Raw genomic sequence first — 26,582 nt, 5'->3', positions numbered from 1 at the left:
CTCTACTCCATACTTCCCATCTCTGAATTTTCATATTCTACTTATGTCATATAGATGAAATTGTACAATATATATCCCTTTGTGTATGATTTATTTCACTCAACATGATGTCATCAGGGTTCACTGATGTACTCGCATGTATCAGAATTTCATTCTTTTTTATGGCTGAACAGTATTTCCTTTTATGTATATGCCACATTTTATTCATTCATTCATCTGTTGATGGATTCTCAGATTACTTCAACCTTTTGACTTTTGTGAATAATGCTGCTATGTATATTGATGGACACATATCTCCTTAAGTCTTTGCTTTCCATTTTTTGGGGATATGTCTAGAAGTAGGATTGCTGGGTCATATGGCAATTCTATGTTTAACTCTTAGAGAAACCACAAAACTCTTTTCCATAGCAGCTGCACCATTTTCAATCCCACCAATACTATACTGAGGTTTCTATTTCTCTGCATCCTCACTAGCACTTCTTTTCTTTTAAATATTAGTCATCTTAATGAGAGTGAGATGGTATCTCATTGTATTTTCTTTTTTTTTTTTTTTTTTGGCATGAGCAGGCAGGAGGAATAGAATCTGGGTCTCCAGCATGGCAGGTGAGAATTCTGCCATTGAGCCATTGTTCCCTGCCCTTTCATTGTAGTTTTGATTTGCATTCCCCTAATTGCTTGTGATGTTTAGCAACTTTTAATGTGCTTATTGGCTTCTTTGCAAAAATGTCTATTCAGGTTCTTTGCCCACCTTTTATATGGTTGCTTATCTTTTTGTTTTTGATTTATGACAGTTCTTTATATATTCTGGAGTTTAAACCTTTATCAGGTTTCCAAATATTGCTCCCATTCTGCTGGTGGACTTTTCACTTTCATGAAAAAGTGAAACATCATTATGTTCTATTATATATGGCATACTGAATGGTGATTTGGAGGCACAGTCATGTATTTGATATGTGTTAAACATTTTAAGCTACATCTATTCCCATGTTTTTAAATAGAATTGTTTCCTAGAGAAATCCATTCTTCTGTGTTGTCTCTGAGTGTTCTCTGTAACATCTTTGGTCATGATATTCCAGTTTCCCTAATAACTTTGTTACATGTTATGAAAAACTGGAAATTTGAATATGTTGTGTGTATGATACTGAATTGTGAATTAGTAGGACTTACAACAAGTTATCAACATTTGGAGAAACTGATACTTGATGTCCTCTTAAGGAAAATTGGCCTGAATTTTAAGCTGGAAAGTCACAAGAATAACTTTAGAAAAGAATTATGACTACATGGATATTTAGTTGTTAAATATGTATGTTAAAAATCATATACAAGTTGTTCATAACACCTGTGTGCTGCTCTTCAAAACAACCAATAAAATCTCAATTATGAGAGAGCTGGTTGCCAAACCAGATTGTGGATCCCTAGTCCCAGTTTCAGAGGGAGCATTGTAACCCTGGGTAACCCTTGTGCACATGCTGGTAGCAAAATATGCCTGGCCCAGTTTGTCTGGTAGTGACTTGAGGGACTCACTATCCCAGAATTTGTCATGCATGTATAAAGCAGTTCACAGAGTTCTCCTACAGAACACTGTGGGAGAGCAGTCAAGTTGAACTGCCTGGAGCAATGGATTGTTTGCTGTAGGGCACAGAGGATAGTATCTAGGACCAAGAGGAAAGTTTTTCTTGGAAAAGAGGAGACATTCATATCAGTAGAAGTGGGAAAATTCCTAGGGTCACACGTTTCTTCCTGAGGACATATGTGCAGAAAGAATCAGGGAGCCTGTACACTTTGCCTGGAGCTATTCTCTAAACTCATTGTGTGGATAAGCTGTAAATGACAGCACTTGCACAGGTCAATCAGCAAAGACTGAGAAAAGTTTTTACTGTTTCCTCCTTCCTCTTTTTTTTTTTTTTTTGTTAGCTCCTGGCGTTCAAAGAAAGTTCTGTCATAATGCTAGCTGGATATAAGCTTAAGAAAGAGATGCCTCAGACTCTAAATTCTAGCAATAATACGTTAAAATAGCAAAATGTCAGGTTTCAACAAAAGATTACAAAACATACAAGTCACAAAAAAATGATGGCCCAGGCAAAGAAGAATATTAAAGCATTTGAAACCATCAGTGGGAAGAACAATGAGATGTGGGACACATTAAAGACTTTTTAAAAATGGTTCTAAATATGCTCAGAAGCTAAAGGAAAGAAACATCGACAAAGAACTAAAGGAAATCAGGAAAGTGATAGGTGACCACATAGAGAATATCATTATAGAGACAGAAATTATAAAAAAGAACCAAACAGAGCTGAAGACCACAGGAACAGAAATTTAAAATCCCCTAGCAATACAATAGCAGATTGGAGCTGACAGGAGAAGGAGTCAGTGAACTTGAGTATAACACAATTGAAATCATCTAGTCTGAGGAGCTGAAAGAAAAATGAAGAAAGAAAAGTAAATAGAGCCTGAAGAATCTGTGGAACATCATCAAGCATGCCAACATACATATTATGGGAGCCCCAGAAGGAGAAGAAGGGTCAGAGAATATTTAAAGAAATAATGGCTGAAAACTTCTCAAATTTAGCAAAAGGCATGAGTATACACATCCAAGGGGCTGAACAAACTCCAAACCGGATAAACCCAAATAGACCCAGACCATCATGTATTTTCATCAAACTTTCAAATGCCACAGGTTCTGAAATCTGCAAGAGAGAAGCAACGTATCATATACAAGGGAATTCCAATAAAATTAAGTCCCAGTTTCTCACTGGAAACCATGGAGACAAGAATGCAGTGGGATGACATATTTGAAGTGCTTAAAGCAGAAAATTGCCAACCAAGAATTCTATATCTGGCAAAACTGCCATTCAAAAATCAGGGAGAGGGCAGTGCAACAGTGGCTCAGTGGCCTAATTCTCACCTGCTATGCTGGAGACTCAGAGACCCAGGTTTGATTCTTGGTGCCTGCCCATGCCAAAAAAAAAAAAAAAAAAGCTGAGGGAAATTTTAAGTGAATCCTAGAAAAACAAAAGCTGAGGGAGTTTTTCACCTGTTGATTGGCCCTACAAGAGATGCATAAGAAGTTGAAAGAAAAGGACAATCGATCAAAGCTGCATGAAGAAATAAATTTTGGTAATTGTGATGACTTGGCTAAATATAAATGCTAACATTATTGTATTTTTGGTTTGTAACTCCACTATTTACTTTCTGTAGGATCTAAATGTTAAATGCATAAAATGTAATGATATATCAGTGGTTTTAGACTCTTAAGGTATACATATGCAATTTGTGACAAGCACTATTTATAGGTGGGGGTACGGAGTGGTATAGTAACATAGTTTGTGTATACTATATAAGTTGAGTTGGCATCTAAGTGAAAGAGATTGTTTATGCCTTTAGGATGTTAAACAACATTCTAATACGAAGAAAATATTGGAGAATATGCAAGTTCAGAGAGGTAGAAATTAGAGTATAGTTAGCCAGGAGTTTAGAAGAGGGGATATGAAGAGTTCATGTATAATGAGATTCTGTTTGAGGAGATGGCGAAATTTTAGTAATCAAAGGTAGTGAAGGTATTATAGCAATGTAAATATGAGTATTCCCACTGGAAGGTATGTTTGGGAATGAATGAGATGGGAAAGCTTATGTTGTACATATTTTCCCACAATTAAAAAAAAAGAAGAATGAGCAACTAAAGAGATAAAGACCTTTATATGTGACACATGATCTTGGATAGGACCTAATAAGGGAGGAAAAGAGGCCCAAAAAGATGTTTTTGGAACATGTAGAAAAAATAGACTGCAAGCTTTATATCAAGGTTAACGTTCTTGAACTTGATAACTGACATTAAGAGGGTTACGTAGGGATGCAAGGGTAGTTTAGTGGTAGAATTCTCGCCTGCCATGAGGCAGACCTGGTTTGATTCCTGGCCTATGCACTTCCCCCCAAAAAACAATCAAACAAGCAAAACAAACAAACAAAAATTCAGCAAATGGTGCTGCAATAATGGGATACTCACATGGAAAAATAATGAAATGTAACCCAGCCATACAGCATACCAAAAAAAAGGTAGATTACATAAGTGACTGTCCTTGTTCTTATGAAATGTACCCAACAGTATTAAGTGTTCAAGGATCATGATACATACATTTAAGTGTTGAAGAAATGTATTGCTAAATAAATACACAGATTGATAGATAGACGGATTGTAGATTGATGGATTGATCCTTCGAATCATAGGAAATTTGGCAAAATGTTAAAACTGGTGGATCTTGGATCTACGGGGAATGGATTATGTTGGAGTTCTCTGTATGGGATTTCTGTTATTTTCCCAATTGTCCTGTATGTTTGGAAGTAATTGAAAAGAAAAAAATTTTAAAAATTCAGCTGATTATGGGTGTCTAAGTTTATTTCTGCACTATCAATTCTATTTCATTGTTCTATATATCTGTCCTTGGGCCAGAACCACACTCTTTTGATTACTGTAGGTCTGTTATACATTTTGAAATTGGAAAGTATGACTCCTCCAACTTTGTACTTTGTCAAATTGGTTTTATATATTTGAAGTCTCTTGTCCTTCCATATGAGTTAATGATTAGATTTTCTATTTCTGTAAAGAAGGTGACTGGAATTTTTATTACAATTGAGTTAAATCTGTAAATTACTTTGGGAATTATTGCCATTTTAACAATATTAAGTCTTCCAAACTATGAATATGGAATGGTCTTTATTTCAGCAATAATTTGTGGTTTTCTGCATACATGCCCTATACAACTTTGGTTAAATTTATTCCTAGATATTTTATTATTTAAGTTGCTATTGTAAACAGAATTATTTTCTTGATTTCCGTTTTGGATTGTTCCTTGCTGTTGAGTGGAAACAGTACTGTCATTTGCATATTATCTTGTATCACACCGCTTTACTGATTTCATTTATTAGTGCTAATAACTTTCTTGTACATTGTTCAGGATTTTCTAAATATAAGATCATGTCATCTACAAATAGGATAATTTTATTTCTTCCTTTCCAAGTTGGATGGCTTTTATTAAGTAGCATTATATTTTGAACAACATTTCTTCCTTTACTAAAATTTGTGTATAATTTTGGTCACCCATTTCTGTTTTTCCTACTTTACTACAATATGAGAGGCTATCATGTGATACCTATAGATATTAAAATTCACAATTGTGGATACATAATAGGTGTAATCATTAGAGAATAATTAAAATTATTAAGGTGCATGGGTGGTTCAGTGGTAGAATGCTCACCCACTATGCAGGAGGCCCAGATTCAATACCCAGCCTATGCCCCTCCCCCCCCAAATTATGTTATGGTCTGTATATTATAAAACAATTATCAATCTTTATTTGGAATGGGGTTCTAGGATGGTAATTTATTTTCAGAAGCAGTTTTTCACATTAAATGCTTTTTGTATTTTCCTGAATATGAAAAATATGTATGCTTTTCTATATAATAACCCTAATCATGTACAAAATAAAAAATACATTTAATACCTTCCCACTCTATATATCTAAATTATTTTCCAACTTTTCTGAATTCTCATTTATACTGTCAGCCCCCCACAAGACCACCCAGTTCCCTGAATTGATACCTGGTACCACTGTCCTCTCACTTAGGTCAGTTTCCTACGAGAACCTATTTAATCCAGTTTTGATCAGGTTTGCACCATTGCTTCAACTTACTAGACTCTAAACTCGTAATGCAGGATCCTGAACCTAACTGACTTATTCATTATATCTCAAACACCTTTCATGCTTCATGGTTTAATAAATGTTTTCGGAGAGTTGAACATTTGACGTGTCCACAGATGGTTAAGTTTTATATAATTGGTGTCATTTTGTTGCATCTGGATGAAAAAACTTTGATCTACACCTCTGTAACTGAATATGCAGAATAAAAAGACCCTAATGTTCAGGTGATATCTGAGGTGTCCAGCTAATTTAATGTCCCATTTTTATTTGTCATGGCTGGAGAGTTTGGAGTCTATGCCTCTGATCTTTGGAGGAATTCTAAGAATTTTGTATGGCTCCTCCCACATCACTTGATGGTGTACAAAAAATCTGGATTCCACTTGTAGGGTTGGAAGCCAATATTTCCTGAGAATTATTTATTCTTGCCTTTTTAACTGGAATAGTAGGTTCTTCTAGAATTCTAATATAAATTAAAATAGAAAGAACAGTAGAGTATCAAGAGTTTAACTTCTTTTTCAACTTTTGAAAGATACTACCTATAAAAATAATGTCAGTAGCATCAGTGGAGGGGCAGGAAAAACTCATCCAAAAGATACCCTGTACCTGCTCATATTCTACTCCACCTGTTTTTTTTTAGTTCTGTTAAATTCTGCCTCTCTAAATACATTGAAAACCTACATGTATATGGCTTCTTCTGCCAATAATAACTGGACCTATCATACTGAAATCAGGTCGAAACTCTTGTGATTTGTGCTAGTAGCACTTTGTTGGAAAACTTTGTGAAGTAATATAAGATATAACAGTTAATTGAGTTTATCTTCTAATTGACTAATGCAAGCTTCTAAGGGCATAGTATATAAATAAACTTCTCTCTTAAATAATCTCCGTATGATTTTAATCATATTTCCTAATATTTTGGCAATGTTAAAAAAAACTGAAAAAAATCATGACAGCATGGTAACAGTCTCAATTTCTTCATGGCAGTAACTGCTGTCTCATAGAACTCCTTACTTATCAACCTTTCTAAAACAAGTTTTAACAAGGTAGTGTTTGCCCTAAAGCTGCCAACTCATCTTGTAATAGTTTTAACAGCACTAGTTTCTCAGTATGAAACAGGCTTCCTCATTTAGCCAGAAGGCCAATATCTGAGGAGAGAGTATCTGTAGACCAGCACTGTATAATAGAACTTTCTAAAATGATGATTTTTAATGGCTATTGAGCACTTGAAATATAGATATAATTGAATTTTTAATAAAATTAAATTTTATTTAATTTTAATTAGCTGCATTTACTTAATAGCCACCATATTGTGCAGCACAGATTTAGACTTTCCCTTTGAAATACTGGTCTTTGATTCATCAAAATTGCTTGCTGTCTTTAGTGCCAGAGTCCTGACCTTTAATCTCAGTGATCTAAAAGGACAGAATTTCTAACAAAAAGGATTACAATGTAGCTATCATTTTAAAATATTGTCTTTCCTTTTAAATTTCAAATATCATATGTTGTGTATATAAAATAATTGTACTGTGAAGAACATTTAGTGAATTAATGTGGAAAAATCACTACACTAATATCTAACAATGGAGAATACACACACGCACACATACCTGTTACACACAGGCACACCTCATTTTATTGTGCTTTATGCTTCAAAGATACTGTTTTTTACAAATTGAAGGTTTGTGACAAGCCTGAGTTGAGCAAGTCTATCAGCACCATTTTTCCAATACCATGTGCCTACTTCCTTTCTCCCTGTCACTTTTTGATAATTTCACAATATTTCAAACTTTTTCATTATTGTATCTGTTATGGGGATTTGTGATCTCTAACGTTACTATTTACTAGTTTTAGGGTGATGTGACCCACACCCATATAAGACAGCAATTTTAATTGATAAATGTGTGTGTTCTGACTGCTCCACCAACCAGCTGTTCTCCATCTCTTTCCCTTTCCCCAGGCCTCCTTATTCTCTCAGATGCAACAATATTGAAATTAAGCTAATTAAAAACCCTACAGTGGCCTCTTAAATGTTCAAAAGAGAAGAAGAGTAGCATTTCTCTCATTCTAAATCAAAACCTAGAAATGATTAAGCTTAGTGAGAAAGGCATATCAAAAGCTAAGCCACTTCTGTCAAACTGTTTGCCAAGCTGAGAATATGAAGGAAAAGTTATTGAAGAAAATGAAAAGTGCTACTCCGGTAAACACACAAATGATAAGGAAGTGAAACAGAAGGAGGGAATCCAAGATGGCAGTTTAGTGAGATGTGGAATTTAGTTTGTCCTCCAGAGCAGCTAGTAAATAGCCAGGAACAGTACAGAACAACTGCTGAGGCCACATCAGTGACCGGACACACAGCGTACACCAGTCTGGACAAGCTGGACCAGCTGCAGTGCCACCCAGAACCTTGAGTTCCCCAAGCTGCGGATGCCAGTCCCCCTCCCCCACAGGCTGGTTCCGAGAGGGGAAAGGAAAGAATCTTTACTGACAGGAAGGGGCTGAGCTCAACCACGCTCCAACTGTGGAATTAATTAACAAATTCTGACTACTAAAAATAGGTCCCCATCTCAGCTAAACCTTGAATAAAAGCTAAAGTTAATAGTTTTTCCCCCTGTGGAGAGGAGGCAGGGCTGATGGGGAAAAAAAACAAACAAACAGGGTTTTTTTTTTGGATCAGAGTCCACAAAATACTTGAAAAGGTCTGGACCCTAAAAAGAAAAGGAGGAGGCACATAGGACGTGGAGATACATAGAGCAACATACCAGCTTAAGCTCTTGATTAACAAACCCAAGGAACAGGGGTCCTGCTCTGAAAAGGATTTTTTTTTTTTTTTTTTACAACAGCCTGGCTTCTCAGGCTCCAACTGCCCCAAGCAAGGGTGGAACTAAGCTTGTCTAAGAGACAAAGAGGCTGGTTAGGTGAAAGGAGATAATTCCCTGGAGGCTATGCCTTCCCCAGAAGAGGGGTGGGACCCAGCTCAGATGGAATCCCTCCCTCAAGGAATTCAGACCCCAGGGACTGGAAAACTGAAGCAGTTAAAGCCAGTCTACAGCCTCTCCTCTGTTTCAACCACACCTCCAGTAGTGAGAATCTGCTGAGGTTAAAGGCACCACATCACTTGCTGCTGGTGGGAACCTCAAGCAAACAAGTGCCACATACTGGGCAGGATAGGAAAAAGACAGAGTCTGGAGGCTTCATAGAAAAGTCTTTCAACCTTCTGGGTCTCATCCTCAGGGAAAATTGATGCAGGTGACTCTTTTCTCCTGAGAAGAGGCCAGTTTGGTCTGGCAAAATCTGACTGGGGTCTATAATACCTAAGTAGACCCTTCTAAGGGGTGAAAAAAAAAGTCACCATACAGGTAGGGTAAGAAACAAGAACTGAAAAATTCTGATCTGTTAAACAAAACCTATGCTATCTAATAAGCTGAACTGAATGTCAAAGAACAGATAGACAACGAAGTAATCCAGCAAGAAAATCCTAGGTAAAAGAGTGAAAATCTCCAGAATAAACTAATTAAGGAAATTAAATACCTAGATGCCAGCAAAATATAATGAATCATACTAGGAAAATTGAAGATATGGCCCAGTCAAAGGAACAGACGAACAATTCATATGAGATACAGGAGTTAAATAATTAATTCAGGATGTTTGAACAGACATGGAAAATCTCATCAAAAATCAAATCAACAAATTGAGGGAGGATATAGAAAAGGCAAGGGATGAACAAAAAGAAGAAATCAAATGTCTGAAGAAACAAATCACAGAAATTTTGGGAATGAAAGGCACAGTAGAAGAGATGAAAAAAACTATGGAAACCTACAATGTTAGATTCCATGAGGCAGAAGATAAGATTAGTGAACTGGAGGACAGGACATGTGAAATCCAACAAGCAAAAGAAAATATAGGGAGAAGAATAGGAAAAATATGAACAGGGACTCAGGGAATTGAATGGCAATATGAAACACACAAATATATGTGTTGTGGGTATCCCAGAAGGAGAAGAGAAGGGAAAAGGAGGAGAAGGACTAATAGAGGAAATTATCACTGAAAATTTCCCAGCTCTTATGAAAGACAGGTCCAAGAAGTGCAGCATACCCCAAACTGAGTAGATACAACCAGTTGTACTCCAATACATTTACTAATCAGAATGTCACATAACAAAGAGAAAGAGAGAATTTTGAAAGCTATGAGAGAAAAGCAATCCATCACATAAAAAAGGAAGCCCAATAAGACTATGTGTAGCTTTCTCAGCAGAAACCATGGAGGCGAGAAAAAAGTGGTATGATATATTTAAGATTCTGAAAGAAAAACTGCCAACCAAAAATTCTATATACAGCAAAATTGTCCTTCAAACATGAGGGGGAAATTAAAACATTTTCAGACAAAAAGTCACTGAGAGAATTTGTAACTAAGAGACTGGCTCTGCAAGAAATACTAAAGGGAATACTAAAGACAGATAGGAAAAGACAGGAGAGAGAGGTGTGGAGAAGAGTGTAGAAATGAAGACTATCAGTAACGGTAAAAATAGGAAAAATTAGATATGATATATAAAATCCAGAAGGCAAAATGGCTAGAAGAAAGTACTTCCCTTATAGTAATAACATTAAATGCTAATGGATGAAACTCCCCAATCAAACGACATAGACTGGCAAATGGATTAAAAAGCAGGACTCATCTATATGCTGTCTACAGGAGTGAATGCATTTTAGATCCAAGGAAAAACAGGTTGAAACTGAAAGGTTGGCAAAAGATATTTCATACAAATAACAATCAGAAAAGAGCATATGCTGATATCCAAGAAATTAGACTTCAAATGTAAAGCATTTAGAAGGACACTATGTATTAATAAAAGAAACAGTTCAACAAGAAGGCATAACAATCATAAATATTTATGCACCAAGCCAGAGTGCTCCAAAATACATGAGGCAAACACTGAAAACACTGAAATAGACACATCTACCATAATAGTTGGAGACTTTAATTCCCCACTCTCATCAATGGACAGAGCTTCTAGACAGAGGACCAACAAAGAAACAGAGAATTTGAATAATACAATAAACGAAGTAGATTTAGCAGACATTTATCGAACATTATACCCCGCAACAGCAGGATACACCTTTTTCTCAAGTGCTCATAGATCGTTCTCAAGGATAGACCATATGCTGGGTCACAAAGCAACTCTCAATAATTTAAAAAGATTGAAATCATACAGAACACTTTCTTGGATCATAAAGGAATGAAGTTGGAAATAAAGAAAGTGAAACAGTCTTATTGCCGACATGAAGAAGTTTTGGTGGCTTGGACAGAAGGTCAAACCAGGCACAGCATTCCTTAAGTCAAAGCCTAATCCAGAGCAGCACCTGAATACTCATTTCTTTGAAGGCTGAGAGGAAGCTACAGAAGAAAAGTTTGAAGCTAATCCAGTTTGGTTCATGAGGCCTAAGGAAAGAAGCCATTTCCATGACATAAAAATGCAGGTGAAGCAGCAAGTGCTGATACAGAAGCTACAGCAAGTTTTCCAGAAGATCTGGCTAAGAAAATTGAAGAAGATGACTACACTAAACAACAGATTTTCAGTGTAGATGAAACCACCTTCTCTTGGGAGAAGATGCTGTGCTGGTTTGAATCTGTGGTGAACCCCAGAAAACCCATGCCCTTTAATCCTCATTCAGTATTGCTGGGTGGGAGCATTTTGATTGTTTTCATGGAGGTGTGTCTCCACCCATTGAAGGTGGAATTGCTTACTGAAATCCTTTAAAAAAGGAAACATTTTGGAGAGTCCCTTTTTTGTAGCACCATGAGAAAGCCAGCAGGTGCCGCCATGTTTGTCATGTGCCCTTCCAGCTGAGAAAGAAATATTGAATGCCATCGGCCTTCTTGAACCAAGGTATCTTTCCCTGGATGCCTTAAATTGGACATTTTTATAGCCTTGTTTTAACTGGGACATTTGCTCAGCCTTAGAACTGTAAACTAGTAACTTATTAAATTCCCCTTTTTAGAAGCCATTTTGTTTCTGGTATATCGCATTTTGGCAGCTAGCAAACTAGAACAGATGCCATCTAAGACTTAACCTAGTTATTCAGAAGTTATTGCGTGGCTTCAAAGCTTCAAAGAATAGACTGACTCTCTTGTTAGTGGTTAGTGCAGCTGGTGAATTTAAGTTGAAGCCAGTGCTTATTTACCATTCTGAAAATCCTAGGGCCTTTAAGAATTATGCTAAAACTGTTCTGCCTGTGCTTTATAAATGAAACAACAAAGCCAGTATGACAGCTGATCTATTTACAGTATGGTTTACTGGATATTTTAAAACCTGCTGTTAAAGCCTACTATTCAGAAAAAAAAAATTCCTTTCAGAATGCTCCTGCTCATTGCCAATGCACCTAGTCACCCAAGAACTCTGTTGGAGACATACAAGATTAATGTTGTTTTTATGCCTCCTAACACAAAATCCTTTCTGCAGCCCATGATCAAGGCATCAATTTGAGTTTCAAGTATTACTATTGAAGAAATACATTTCATAAAGCTAAAGCTGCTATAGATAGTAAATCCTCTTATGGATTGGGCAAAGTAAATTTAAAACCTGACTAGAATTCATCATTCTAGATGTCACTAAGAACATTTGTAATTCATGGGAGGAGGTCAAAATATCAACATTAAAAGACTTCAGAAGGATTTGATTCCGTCCCTCATGGGTGACTTTGAGGAGTTCAAGTTTTCAGTGGAGGAAGTAACCACAGATCTAATAGTAATTAATATGAAGAGAACTAAAGATAGATGTGGAGCCTGAAGATGTGACTGAATAGCCACAATCTCAGGATAATATTTTAACATGTGAAGAGTTGTTTCTTATGGTTGTGCAAAGAAAGTGGTTTCTTGAGATGGAATCTACTCCTTGTGAAGATATTGTGAACATTGTTGAAATGAGAAGAAACCATTTAGAATATTACTTAAGTTGATAAAGTAGCAGCAGAGTTTGAGACAGTTGACTCCAATTTTGAAAGAAGTTCTACTGTGGATAAAATGCTCTCAAGCAGTATCACATGCTACAGAGAAATCTTTAGTGAAAGGAAGAATCAATCAATATGGAAAACTTCATTGTCATCTTATTGTAAGAAATTGCCATTGTCACTCCATTGTTGAGCCACCACCACCCTGATCAGTCAGCAAACATAAACACAGAGGTAAGACCCTCCATCAATGAAAAGATTATGATATGCTAAAGGCTCAAATGATGGTTAGCAATTTTTGGCCATAAAGTATTTTTTAATAAAGTATGAATGTTTTTAGACATAAGGCTATTACATACTTAATAGACTACAGTATAATATAAACATAACTTTTATATGGCTGCAAACAAAAAAGTTCATGTGATTTGCTTTATGGTGATATTCACTTTATTGCGTTGGTCTGAAATTAATCCACAATATCTCCAAGGTATCCTTGTAAAGAGTTGCCATCAGAATAGAATGGACGATTCAGGTGTATAAGCTATACTTCTCTAAATAAGCCTTATTTTATAAATTTGTCTTGGGAATAATATGTAAATATTTTATATATTACATAAATATATTTTATATTACATATAAAATAGTGTAAAATAATATTAAATGCTATCATCAAAAATTAGAATAAATGTAATGAATATATCTGATTTTGTTTCTAGTTGAAAGTATAAGCACACAGGGAAAAACTATTTCTAGTGACTTGGAAATAGTATAACTTGACTAGGAATTATACATTCCTAGTGGACCATTTCTTCAGAATGAAAATAACTGTTCTTTCAGTAGCCATATTGTTGTGTTAGTTGGTATCATAATTCTGAGGTTGTTTGTGTAATGGGTCATAAATGAGTAATTCTGTGTGAAGGGCTGTAGGTGTTGAAAACTGAGATTTTCAGCAAATTAAAAGAAAGGAAATAGAGATGTAAAGCTTGATAAGGTACAGTAAAAATCTCATTCTGAGTTTGCATTTAAAGAATTGGTATGACTTTATTTGAAATTTTAAATAAAATTTAACTCTGCTACTGAGAAGACCTAGAAATAGGACAAGTTTAGTAGCAGTAAGCACCCCTAGAGCCCAGATTGTGGTTTTTAAATACCAATTTCCACTCAAAATACCAGCATTCTTTCATGAAATGATTGATCTAAGGTCTGAGGCAGTAAATAAAAAGATGAGCCTGTAATCTTTGTCTCACCTGATAATAAACGAGATCTAGTGTACTCAGGAGTCAACCTGGATAAGTTCCCATAGGTGAAATATGGATGAATTTGAACATTAATAATAGGGCCAAAATTGCAACATATTGAAATACATCAAATGTTTTGATACTTATGAGTACATAATGGTATTTAAAGAAACCATAATTGATCAATTTTAGAGTATGCTTGAGAACGCTCTCATTATTTTGAATACTATGAGTAAAGCTCAATCATTTAATCTGACTTTCCTATATGATTTATATATTTATAGGGCATCACAATTTAGAGAAGTTTTCCTTTACAGAAGTATTCCAGATAATAAACAAAGAAGGAGTATTAGAATATCTTCTCTTTTTTTATACCTCTAATGAATTATTAGATCCATGAGTTGATTGTTAGTGACAGCAAATGCTTCAAAGAAAGAGAAACAGCTAGACATTATGTACTTCCTGCTGATTTCTTATAATAAAGGAGAAAGAAAGATGGAAAATCTTTTGATTAAATGAGACAATGTTTGAATCTTATTTAGATCCTGATTCAGACAAACAGTAAAAGAAACAAAATAATAAAAATAAACAGACTTAGTTGGGAAATTTGAACAGTATTAGACCATGGAATAGTTCAAGCTTTAATGATCAAACATTCCTTCCCCTCCTCTCATCCTCTTTGATCCATTTTCTAGTGTCCCCAAAGAAATCTTTCTCAAATGTAAAAATCATTTTTCTCTCTGCCTATATAAAATCTTTCGACAGTTCAGCATAACTCAGAAGCTAGTTATCTGATCTCCTCAGCCTATAATGTAGATTATTTATTTATTTATTTATTTATCTATCTGCTTACCACTGAAGCACGATATCTCTCCGCTTACACTACCAAATTTTGAAGTTCCTCAAAAACCTTTATTCTATTTCCAGTGTTCATGGCTTTGTACTTTTTGTGTCTACTTCATGGAATGCTTTTCCGTGATACATGGTGAACTCCCTTTCTCTCTTCAAAATCTATTGAGTAATTGCTTTCTCTATAAATTATTCCTTAATTTTCAGTAACACAGCTAAGGGCCCATATGCAAAACCCACAGCTAACCCATCATACTCAATGTTGATAGACTGAAAGCTTTCCCTCTAAGATCTAGAACAAGACAAGGATGCTAACTGTCACCATTGTTATTCAACATTGTGGTAGAAGTCTTAGCTAGAGCAGTTAGGCAAGAAAAAGAAATAAAAGATATCAAAATTGGAAAGAAAGAGAAATAAAACTTTCACTATTTGCTGATGACTTGTTTCTATATTTAGAAAATTCAGAAAAACATGACAAAGCAACTAGAACTAATAAAAACATTCAACACAGTGGCGGGATAAACAATAAATGTGCAAAAATCAATGGTGTTTATACATTAGTAATGAGCCACCAAGGAGGTAATCAAGAAAAACTCCATTAAATATTAGCAACTGAAAGCATCAGGTATCTCAGCATAATCTAACCAACAATGTAAAGGACCTGTATTCAGATAAAAAAAACATTGCTAAAGCAAATGAAAGAAGATCTAAATAGGTGGGAAGACATTGCCTGTTCATGGATTAGAAGGCTAAATATCATTAAGGTATCAGTTCTACATAAATTGACCTACAGATTTAATGTAATACCAATCAAAATTCCAACAGCCTAGTTTGCTGAAATGGAAAAGCTGATTATCAAATTTATTTGGAATAGTGAAGTGCCTCGAATAGTCAAAAGACACCTTGAAGAATAATGAAGTGGGACGCACATGCTTTCTGTCCTTAAAGACCTATAATGCCACAGTAGTAGAAACAGCATGATACCAAACTCTGCAAGTAAACTTACTACCTTAACCCCTATGTTGAACATGACTTCCAGGGTCTAAGTCTCTATCACAAAGTGAGGCTTGACTCACAGTGATGAGCCTGGCCTTAATCTTGTGGGATTGGCTGAGCAAAAAGAGGATAAGTAGAAAATAGAGTTTCAGAGGCTAAGAAATTGCAAACTGTGATAGTATGGCAAGCCCAACCAACAGCATTCCTGGAAACCCTAAATGATATTTTGAACTCTATACAAGTTTTACTATTAATTTTGTTTTTCAGAAACTTAAAGCCTCTGAATTGTTCCTATGCCAGATAAACCCTGAAACCCAGAAGTACTGGTCTCTCTAAAAACAACAACTAGTGTCATCCCTCTGTCCCATAATATTGATGCCCCTTTTCAGCATGAAATAATTAGAAGAGTCATCACTGCCCAGATATCCCTCAAGATTGAGGGAATTATCAAATTAGAGGGAGGTGTTGTAACCTGAGAAGTTAGGGTTTAAGGGATGATTATGATTACTGAATCATTATATAGATATTCCATCTACTTTTGGGTATAATAAAGTAGACAGAGTGAAACACCTGATATCTATGAACTGTAATCCAGCTACCTTGATCTCTGTTAATGGTTATATAGCCTTTATTTTTTGCAAGTGTGATTGTAAAAACCTTGTGACTAACCTTCACTTGTACCCATTTTATCTGGTTTTTCAACTTTAGAGTCTGATGGTCACTAAAGACAGCCCCCAGTGTTTATTAGTGAAGGGCCTGGAGTCAGTCCAGAACTAATCCACCCTAAACTGAAAAGTTAGCTTGATAACCTAAACTGGATTAGCTAAAATAGGCCCTTCTAACATGCACTAAAGCTTAGACTTTAACCTGTAAGTCACTTATACCTCATTATAATATTAAAAATCACACCCATCTTCATATTAAGGCCACTGTTTTCTTACATTCTGTGAATAAGCATGTAATCATACTCAATAATTAGATCGCCTCTAATTACATCATCTTGAGCCATTATGCTCATTATCCTAAACCTGCCCATGCTTTAATACTTTAAAACTATCAGAATGTCTGCAGTTTAGGGAGACAGATTTTGGGGGTGATAGGCCATCTGATCTCCTATTTTGCACCTAGCAATAACTCTTTCTCTCTTTGGGAAAAAAAAAAAATTTAAAAAAAGAACCAGCCTGGTACTTTCATAGAGATAAACATATCAATCAGTGGAATCAAATTGAGAGTTAGATAGACCCTTGGTTCTATATTCAGTTGCTTTTTTACAAGGCTAAGTCCACTCAACTGGTACAGAACAGTCTTTTCAACAAGTGGGGTTGGAGAACTGGATATCCATAACAAAAATAATGAGAGAGGACCCTATCTTACACCTTATACAAAAAGTAGCTCAAAATGGATCAAAGACCTAAATATAAGGTCTAGGATCATAAAATTTCTAGAAAAACATGTGCAGAGGTATCTTCTAGATCTTGTGATAGACAATGGTTTCTTAGACTTTATACCCAAAGCCCATACAATGAAAAAAAAAGATAAATGGGACCTCCTCAAAATTAAATACTTTGGTGCTTCAAAGGACTTGTGAAGAAAGTGAAAGAGAGCCTATTCAATGGGAGAAAAGATTTGTAAACCAGATATCTTATAAGGGGTTGATATCCAGAAAATATAAAAGAATCCTACAACTCAACAATAAAAAAAGACAAACAACCCAATTAAAAAATGGGCAAAAGAAATGAATTAACATTTTTCTCAAGACACAATATAGATGGTTAAAAAAGTATATGAAAAGATGTTCATTTTCATTAGTTATTAGGGAGAGGCAAATCAAAACCAAAATGAGATATTATCTCACAATGGAATGGCCACTGTTAAACAAACAGCAAACTACAAGTGTTGGAGCATGTTTTAATTTGCTGATGCTGCCAGAATGCAATATACCAGAGATGGACTGGCTTTTATAAAGGGGATTTATTTAGTTAGAAGTTTATTGTTCTTTGGAGGAAAAGCAGCTGGCTTTCCTCTGGCTTGCTCTGTCACATGGGAGGACACATGGAGACGTCTGATGTCCTTCCCTCCTGGCTTCTGGGTTCAAATGGCTTTACCCAAGGCATTTCCTTTCTCTATCTCCAAATGTCTGCGTGTGTGTGTTGGCTCTTAGCTCTCAGGTGAGTTGTGCCAAACTATATTGAGCTGTTTTTCTTCTGATACCTCCCATTAAGCCTCACTCCCGTTAGCCAACATCAGATGTAATCAGGCATACATGAAACTCACTTGCTGATGATTTCAGTCCTCAGCAACAGACCAGCTGGGCACCATCACCTGGCCAATTTGACACCTGTACCTAACTACTGTAGAGAGGATGTGGAGAACTATGAGCCTTTATTCACTGATGTTGGGAATGTAAAATGGTACAGCCATTTGGAAGATGGTTTGTCAGTTCCTCAGTAAGTGAGGTACATAGTTGCCTTACAACCTGGCAATCCCATGTCTCTATATATCCAAACATTCTGAAAATAGAGACATGAATGAACATTTGCACACCAATGTTTATAGCAGCATTATTCACAGTTGCCAGAAGATGGAAACAACCCAAGTGTCCATCAACAGATGAGTGGATAAATAAAATCTGGTATTTACATATGGCAGAATATTATTCAGCAGTAAGAAGAAATGAAGTCCTGAAGCATACAACAATATGGATAAACCTTCAGGACATTACATTAAGTGAAACAAGTCAGACACGAAAGGAGCAGTATTATATGATCTCACTAATATGAACTAACCATACTATGTATTATCACAGACATAAAATATAGAATATAGCTTACCAAAATATAGAATGAGGCTAAAGAAGGGGCAGACATTGCATAATATATGCAGAATGTTTAACTAAATTGAACTTAAATGTTTGGAAATGGATGGAGGTGATGGTAGCATGTTATTATGAGAATGACTAACGGTATTGGATTTATGTGAAAGTAGTGGTAAGGGGAAATTTAGAGTCATGAATGTCACTAGAAGGAAAGTTGGAGGTTAAAACATGGGATTGTATAACATTTTGGCTCTTGTGCTGGAGTGACTGTGATTAACTTTACAAATATAAAAAAGTTCTTTCATGAACTAGAACAAATAAGTTAATAATAGAGGGGATTTGGTGGGGAAAGTACCTATTGCAAACTATGGACTGTGATTAACAGTAATATATTGATATTTTTTCATCAACAGAACAAATATACCACCCCAGTGCTATAGGTCAATAATAGGCGTCAGGTGTGGGGCATGGCAGGATTTGGTTTTATTTTTTATTTTTATAACTTTTATGGAGTAATGAATATTTTAAAATTGATCATGGTGATGTATGTAGAACTATGTGATGATACAGAGTGAGCCATTGATTGTATACTTCAGATGGCTTGCATTGTGTGTGAGTATATATCTCAGTAAATTTGCCTTAAAGAAAAGAAATAATAAGAAAGAAAACAATACAGTTCAAACTTATTTTCAGGAAATACATTGTTTTTTCTCTAGTTTTTACCAGGAGATAATCCTTAAAACTTGAATTCATTTGGTGAAAGTGGTATTCTTAGTTGGAAATTGTCCATTTCTAAATAGAACATAAATTTTCTTTGAGTTTATCCAGGTTTGGGTTTATGCAGCTTTTTGAATTTGCAAATTTATGCCTTTCACCACAAATAGGAAGCATTCAGCAATTATATTTTTCAAATAATGTTTTAGTACTACACTCCTTCTCTTCTTCCAGGACTCCAATAACACAAATATTAGACCTTTTATTATTGTCCCATTGGTTCCTAAGGCTTTTTTTTTCAATGTTTTAAGTTTTTTCGATGTTCTGTCGTTCAGACTGTATAATTTCTATTGACCTATCTTTAAGTTTACTAACCCTTATCTCTGTTATCTCCATTCTGCTTTGAGTCTATCTAATGAATTTTTTATTTCAGTCATTGTATTTTTCAGTTCTAAAACTTCATTGGTTCTTGTTTATATCTTGTTTCTATTTTTCCATTTGTTTTAAGTTTGTTCATAATTATTTATTCAATAATAAGCAACTCATTTATGCTGTATATTGGGAATCAAAAACCAAAAATCTATCTATGATACAGTAGGCTATTCATCCATTATTAGGGTAAAAGTATAGCTGAGAGAAAATTGGCTTTATGACTTAATTTGATCTAGAATCTTGCCTTTTGGTTAGTGAACACTTAGTCTAGGTCAGTAACACTAATATTGGCCTCAACTAATACTGGTTCCCAATGTGGTTCTCTACTGAAAAAATATTTCTTTTTGCACTCTTTGTGATTTTATGACTCTTCTGGTTAATGGGAACTGGAAATTGAACTCCATAGTCTGACTAATTCATCTGTTTTGAACCATCAAGGACAAATGATTGTGAGTTAACTTACTGAAGTATCCTCAAAGATAGATTTTACATTTGTAGAATAGTTGGTTATATTGTTGATCACCTTGTAATCAATATTTCTTCTTGTGCCAAATTTAGATTTTCAGATTATTTCTTCCCTTTAAATAAATAAAAGTGTGTATGTTTAATTTTTGTGTAGTACCTTTTAATATGTAGAATTGGAAGAGACACAGAAATATAAATCAAAGTAAAATTCACTCATAATTCCACTACTAGATAGCCTTTAACATTTTTGGATATTTTCTTTCATTAGTTCTTTTTCTCTTTGTATATATTCATATATATTTTTGTTTACAAAAGTAGATTATACTGTGTTTATTATATGCCATGTCTTTTGCAGTTAGTATATTCCATGAATGTTTTCTTGTGTTTCTTGTATTAGAAAATGGAAAATTAGAAAATAATTTAAAATTAGATTTTAGACGATTATGTGGTATTCATTTGAATAAATATTTCAATTTATTTAACCAACTCACTATTTGTTATAATTTTGTAGAAATTCTTTATTTTGATGGGTTGTCAACTCTCTGAAGTTTTTTATATTGTTAAGTTTTCTTTTTCTGGGTCTTTAAAAGCATTTGAGAGGAAAGTGAAAAAAGGTTGAATCAGAGACTGCCTTTTAGATGTTTTTTTAAACCAGATGTTCCTAAGACCACAGTTGTCATCATTCTTATTTTTATCCTGAAAAACTTGTTTTCATTTTCTCTTTTAAAACTTTTTGATCACATTTTAAATTGTTCACATTAGTGAATCTCCTTCCTACCTTATTTGTTTAAAGTACTAGGCTTTCAACAAATAGTATATTGATGGTGTTGGTTGTAGTAAGTATTATAAGCAGTAATAATGCTATCAGTGATACTAGATCATATTTTACACAGTCTCAATTTTTTTCACAATTATGTTAAGTTCTTAACTCACTTCTGATATATATATTCTGTAAATGTCCTCAGTTTTTTTAAACACCCTTTCTTTTTAATTGAATTTTCCCAGTCTTGCGTTTTTGGTGCTTTTGGTCCTTCTGTATACAAATTTGAACTAATTCCTTGGAATCCTGCCACAGTTTTCAGTTTATCTAGGCCATTATCAATTTTCATTTTGCCTGCCATAGAATTAGACAATTTCACTAAGTTTGTTTCACTGAAAATTTAGTGAACGTATTTTTAATTCCTATAAAATTATTTAAAATATGTATATGTATGGAAATTCAAAAAGGTGAATAATAGGATCAGCATTTAAGTATCCTTTATTCTAACCTTCAAACTAGTTTTTCACATAATTATATCTTTTAGAGCTTATTGATAAGAATGTCAAGAAAAACAATCATAGTATTGACTCATACCCCACTTATGTGTTAAATTCATCTGAAAATTTTGAGCTCTTCAAAGACATATAGTATCTAGGAGGCTAAAGAAGTAGAAGGGGGAGCAGTGTTGAGCCTGTCATGATTATATATATGTTTTTAAGTTTTTATTGTACAGTATACATATAAAGATAGAAATAAAAAAGCAATGGTTTTCAAAGCACTCTTCAACAAGTAGTTAGGACAGATCCCAGAGTTTGTCATAGGCTAGGACGCTAGAAGGCTTTATTATTTTTTTATCACCACCATCGACTTTTTTTGTTCTTTTTTTTGTGAAAAATGACGCATATACAAAAAAGCAGTAAGTTTCAAAGCACAGCACCACAATTAGTTGTAGAACATATTTCACAGTTTGACATGGGTTACAATTCCACAATTTTAGGTTTTTACTTCTAGCTGTTCTAGGATAGTGGAGACTAAAAGAGATATGAATTTAACAATTCAGCAATCATTATATATATTTTTAAATATATCTATAATATTACTAAAGGGTTTTAATCAGGGAAATGACATCACCTACTTTATATTTTTAACAGAGATTAATCTTCACTGCATAATCTTTGTTGAGAATATAAAGTAGATCTTGTATACAAGATCAGTTAGGGATTTTATCAGTAGCCTACTCTATAGAGTAGAGTAGGGAAGGCAAACCTCCTCCTAAAGGGTCCAATAGTAAATTTTTAGTCTTCATAGGCCTTATGATCTTTGTTGCACAATAGCACAACAGCACAATAGCAGCCATAAACAATACATAAATAACATTTTATTTATAAAAATAAGGACATGGTTTGCTGACTCCTGCTCTAGAAGAAAACACCCCCTTTAATCTAGTGTATGGACAAATGAGTATAAAAGTAAGGACAAAAAATAAATAAATGATGGGGGGGTGTAAGGGGCATGTGATATTAAAAAAAAAAGCCACACGTGCTATAACTCCATGAAACGGCAAATAATGCACAAATATACATACGAGATTGCTTGTAAACTGGTACATACAAGATTGCTTGTAAACTGGTGGATTGTACCGTTGTCAGTTTCCTAGTTTTGAATAGCACTATAATTATGCAAAACATTAACCTTTGTGGGACGCTGAGTGAATGGTACATGAGATATCGCTCCTATTTTTTCTCCAAATTTCTCTGATTCTATAATTAAATTTCAAAATAAATTTTTAAAAAGAGGAAAGAAGATACCATTTACCTAACTTCTTCATCTGATTTGTGTTTGCATTCCCTCAACCAGATTACTGCCAACTTTTATCAAAAATTCTTTTTATCTTCTGGTTGAATTATGTATTCTTTTCATTGTCTTCCTTACTGGTAGGGCCACAACCTCATTTGCTTAACTTTTATGCTCTGTTATGGTTCTGAGACCCAGCAGTAAAAGTCATGCTAATGACATTTTATATAGAAATAAATTTAGACAGCCAGATTATAGTGAGTGAAATTGTCAATGGAAGTTGAAAACTGGAAACCAAATATGTAGACAAGTTTATTTTAAAAACCTTTGTTGAAAATGAGAATAGTAAAAAAATGAGGTAGTTAAATAGGGGTGATTGGCTGAAGAAAAGTTCTTTGTTGTATTTAAAGATGAGATAACTGAGAAGAATCAGTTTGAAGGGAGATGCAGTAAAGGAAAGAATGGCCAATAGAGCAAGGTCCCTGACAGACTGTTAAAAAGCAATAAGAAATTTGAGAGAATGCTGGAAGTCTACCTCCTCCTTTTTAATAGGAAGGAAGGAAAGGATGGGACAACACTAGTAAGTAGGTTTTTGATTTGTAGGGAAAAGAATATTATTTTTCAACTGTGTTATAAAGTCATAATTATTATTGTTGAACCAAACATTCTATTCTATAACTGCTTCATTTGTTCCTATTCTTTTTGCTCTTCTCTTTGAAACAAATGAAGGTAGAAAAAAAAGAAGTAGGCATTGAGGGAGAGATTGAAGAAAAGGGGATGATAGATAATAAATGTATCATTTAAAACCTCCTGAAGTCGATGACATCCTCAATGTGCCAGGTGCCAATGTATATGGGTATTTGGGGTACAGAATTAAGAAGATGTCCTAAATGAAAAAAATGGGATTCAATTTTTTGATACATTGTGCAATGGCTTGAAATTATGACTTAAAGGCCAGGGAACAGTGCAAATATTTCCTACTTAGTAAAGTTGAAGGCTCAGATTTTGAAATTGCACTATATAAGATTGGAAAGATGGCCATATTATTTAAAACTGGGATGAGATAGATATTCTGTAGACTGGTGTTTTGCAAACCTTTTTTTCAACATTTGACCCCTTCATTCAAACAAAATCTCAAATAGAATCCCAATATAAAGAAAAGAGAAAAGAGGAACTTTGGTGGAAGCTGGTGGCATATAGGCCAGAGCCATAGGCTCTACCTTCTTATCTTTGCCCTACTCCAAGACACTCGAAGCCACTTTTCAACTCTAAAAAGCATTTTACATGGTTATTGCTAATAATAACAAACCTTAAAAACCTTTCTTTCTTACTGATTTGTGTAAAAGCACATGGTAAACCAAGTAGTACCGAAAGATGTACAGTGAAAAACAATTCTCCCATGTCATATTCCAACTCTCCAGTTCCTCTGCCTAAAAGTAATCACACTGACCAGATTCTTGAATAGTTTTCCAGAATATTCTATGAGCATGAAGGCATGAGAATATATTACAGGGATGTTCTACAATTTAACAATTCTTAATTGCTGGAAATTTATATTTTTAAGAATATTTTGCAATTATACTGTTGCAATAAATATCCTTTACATATATCTTTAACCATATGTGAGAATATATTGCTAGGAAAAATTGCATTGAGGATTTTTGAGAAGGAAAATGATAAATTTTTTTATTTTCCAAGGGTGGGCATCGGGAATCGAACCCAGGTCTCCAGCATGGCAGGCAAGAACTCTGCCTGCTGAACCACCGTGGCCCGCCGTGAAAAACATTTTTGAATTTATATTTACAATTTCTTGTCCTCATTTTGTTCTTCGAGAAGAATGTACTTTTCCCTATGCTAGTTCTGCTTTTCCCCACTGAAGGGGAATTTTTATTCTAGTTCATAACATGTAGTACATAATTTCTTTGTTTCTTGGGCTTCTGAGAGTGTGGTTATCTCGCAGAGATGATTGTTATCCGACTTTATTTTCTCAGTCTCTTAGACATCAGTTGATATCCAGACATGTCTTAGATATTCCAGTTAATTTTAATTGTGATTCTTAGTTAAGCAAAGGTTTAGGTCTATTTGCTTATTCTTGGGGCTCTGGCATTTGTGATGAATGAATTGGTTAACCATGCATTATCTCTCTTTTTATCCTTCTAACCTTTTTATTCCTTTGGACATTTCTAAATCTAGTCAATATTTAAATTCTCGTAGACTATACCTGTGGGTTTAGTTCATCTATCCCTGTTAAATGTTGCTTAAATCTTCCCATAATATTATTTTACTTAATTTTTCATACGTCTTAGGATAGCACCTTCTCCACAGTTATTTCATAGTAAAGGAATACTTAATCTTTTGGATGAAAAAGAATACTCCCTGACTAGGTTATTTACTGAGTAGTACGAAAGCCAGTGTTCTACTGTTTGATTATTTTCTCATCATTAGGCCTCTGGGGTATAAATAAGATGAGTGAATTAAAAAATTTATTTTTTAATCTTTAGAAAAATATTTAATAGAAGTCTGTACTTTAGCTTCATATACTTTTGGATTGGGACTAGGCAATGGAAGGGGAAATAAAGAAATAGAGGAATTGTTGAATATTTTAATGCAACGGGAAGTGTTGTTTTTTTTTTTGGCTTGGTTTTGTTTTTTAACCATGAAGATTATAAAACTCTGATAGAGATTTGAAAGTTAGTTTAATTCAATCTCATCATTTTCCAGATGAAGAAACTAGTGTTTAGAGACGTGAAAAATTTGCTCCAGATCACTGGCTTGCATGCTAAGCACCTGATTACCAGCCTGCTTCAGTTTAGGAGTGTGATTAATTGTTTTACTGTTTACAGCGGTAAATTGAAATGTGTCAAGTGACATAAAGGGAATGGGTCCATTATATATATTCGTAAATTAAACCACAATATACATTACTATATGTAATACCTTGAAATAACTGTGTTTCAAAAAATGTTAGATAAGCAAATCTTGTAAATAGAATCATGTTCTTACTGACATATTGAAAGAACAATTTTATCTGCTACCTAGAAAGATATGTCTGATTTAGCTTCTATTTCTCAAAATCCCTTCATAGAACATTTTTTGCTTGTTGCTTGGTTTTTGTTTTTGCTTTGCTATTTAATGTCTTTTTTTATTAGAGAAATCATAAGTTTACAAAAAAAAATGCGTAAAAATACAGCATTCCCATATGCAACCCTATTATTAACAACTTGCATTATTGTGGTACAAAATCATATTATTTGTTATAATTGATGAAAGTGCATGTTTATAATTGTCCTATTGTAATCCATGGTTTACATTAGGGTTCATTGTGTGGTACAGTCCTGTTTTTGGTTTTGCTTTTTAAATTTTTATTCTAATATATATTATACAACCTAAAATTTCCTTTTAACCACATTCTAATATTTATAATTCAGTGCTGTTAATTACATTCACGATGTGGGCTACCATCTCTGCTATCCATTACCAAAACTATTCCATTACCTCTAATAGAAAATGTACAATTTAAGCGTTAAATATCTCTTAATGTTTATTTGTTTAAATATTCCAATGCCTGTAAGTTACATTTAGAAATGGGTGTATGAAAGTCGGAGTCTTATAAAATAATGGACTTCTAAAGCCTACTGTAAGTGTTCCCTCAAAATCAAAAGGAGCACGTATGATTATCTCCTGATATTCTCCTGACACTATATTTTCCTAGAGGTTACATTGAAAAGGAAAAGGAAAAGAGAACTTTTAGTATGTTTAGCACAAGTAAAGGTATTCTTTAAGAAAGTTACTTGCAGGAGAAATATCTAATTCTATTTTTACATGTACTTTCTGAATCTTCAGTCTATTCTTTAGTTATGTTGTCATTGTTAAAAGTAT

At 34.3% G+C, this 26,582-nt stretch overlaps 1 protein-coding gene across 23 annotated transcripts in view; it reads left to right on the top strand.

The window, feature by feature from the left end:
• The window catches only part of BAZ2B (bromodomain adjacent to zinc finger domain 2B), a 496,810-nt gene that overhangs the window by 277,228 nt on the left and 193,000 nt on the right, over positions 1–26,582 (top strand). The window contains exon 5 of one of the 23 annotated variants that reach the window (XM_077153942.1): positions 7,654–12,874. The exons of 21 other annotated variants lie outside the window; for them this stretch is intronic. The gene's annotated coding sequence lies outside the window, so the exon portion shown is untranslated. Of the gene's footprint in view, positions 1–7,653; positions 12,875–19,776; positions 20,134–26,582 lie in introns of those variants that run through there. One more of the 23 variants, XM_077153946.1, reaches the window with a different exon arrangement.

This window comes from Tamandua tetradactyla, chromosome 3, assembly GCF_023851605.1.
Source record: "Tamandua tetradactyla isolate mTamTet1 chromosome 3, mTamTet1.pri, whole genome shotgun sequence".
Taxonomy (NCBI): domain Eukaryota; kingdom Metazoa; phylum Chordata; class Mammalia; order Pilosa; family Myrmecophagidae; genus Tamandua; species Tamandua tetradactyla.
Note: the sequence above shows the minus strand (reverse complement) of the source record. Positions and strands in the feature narration are given on the sequence as shown.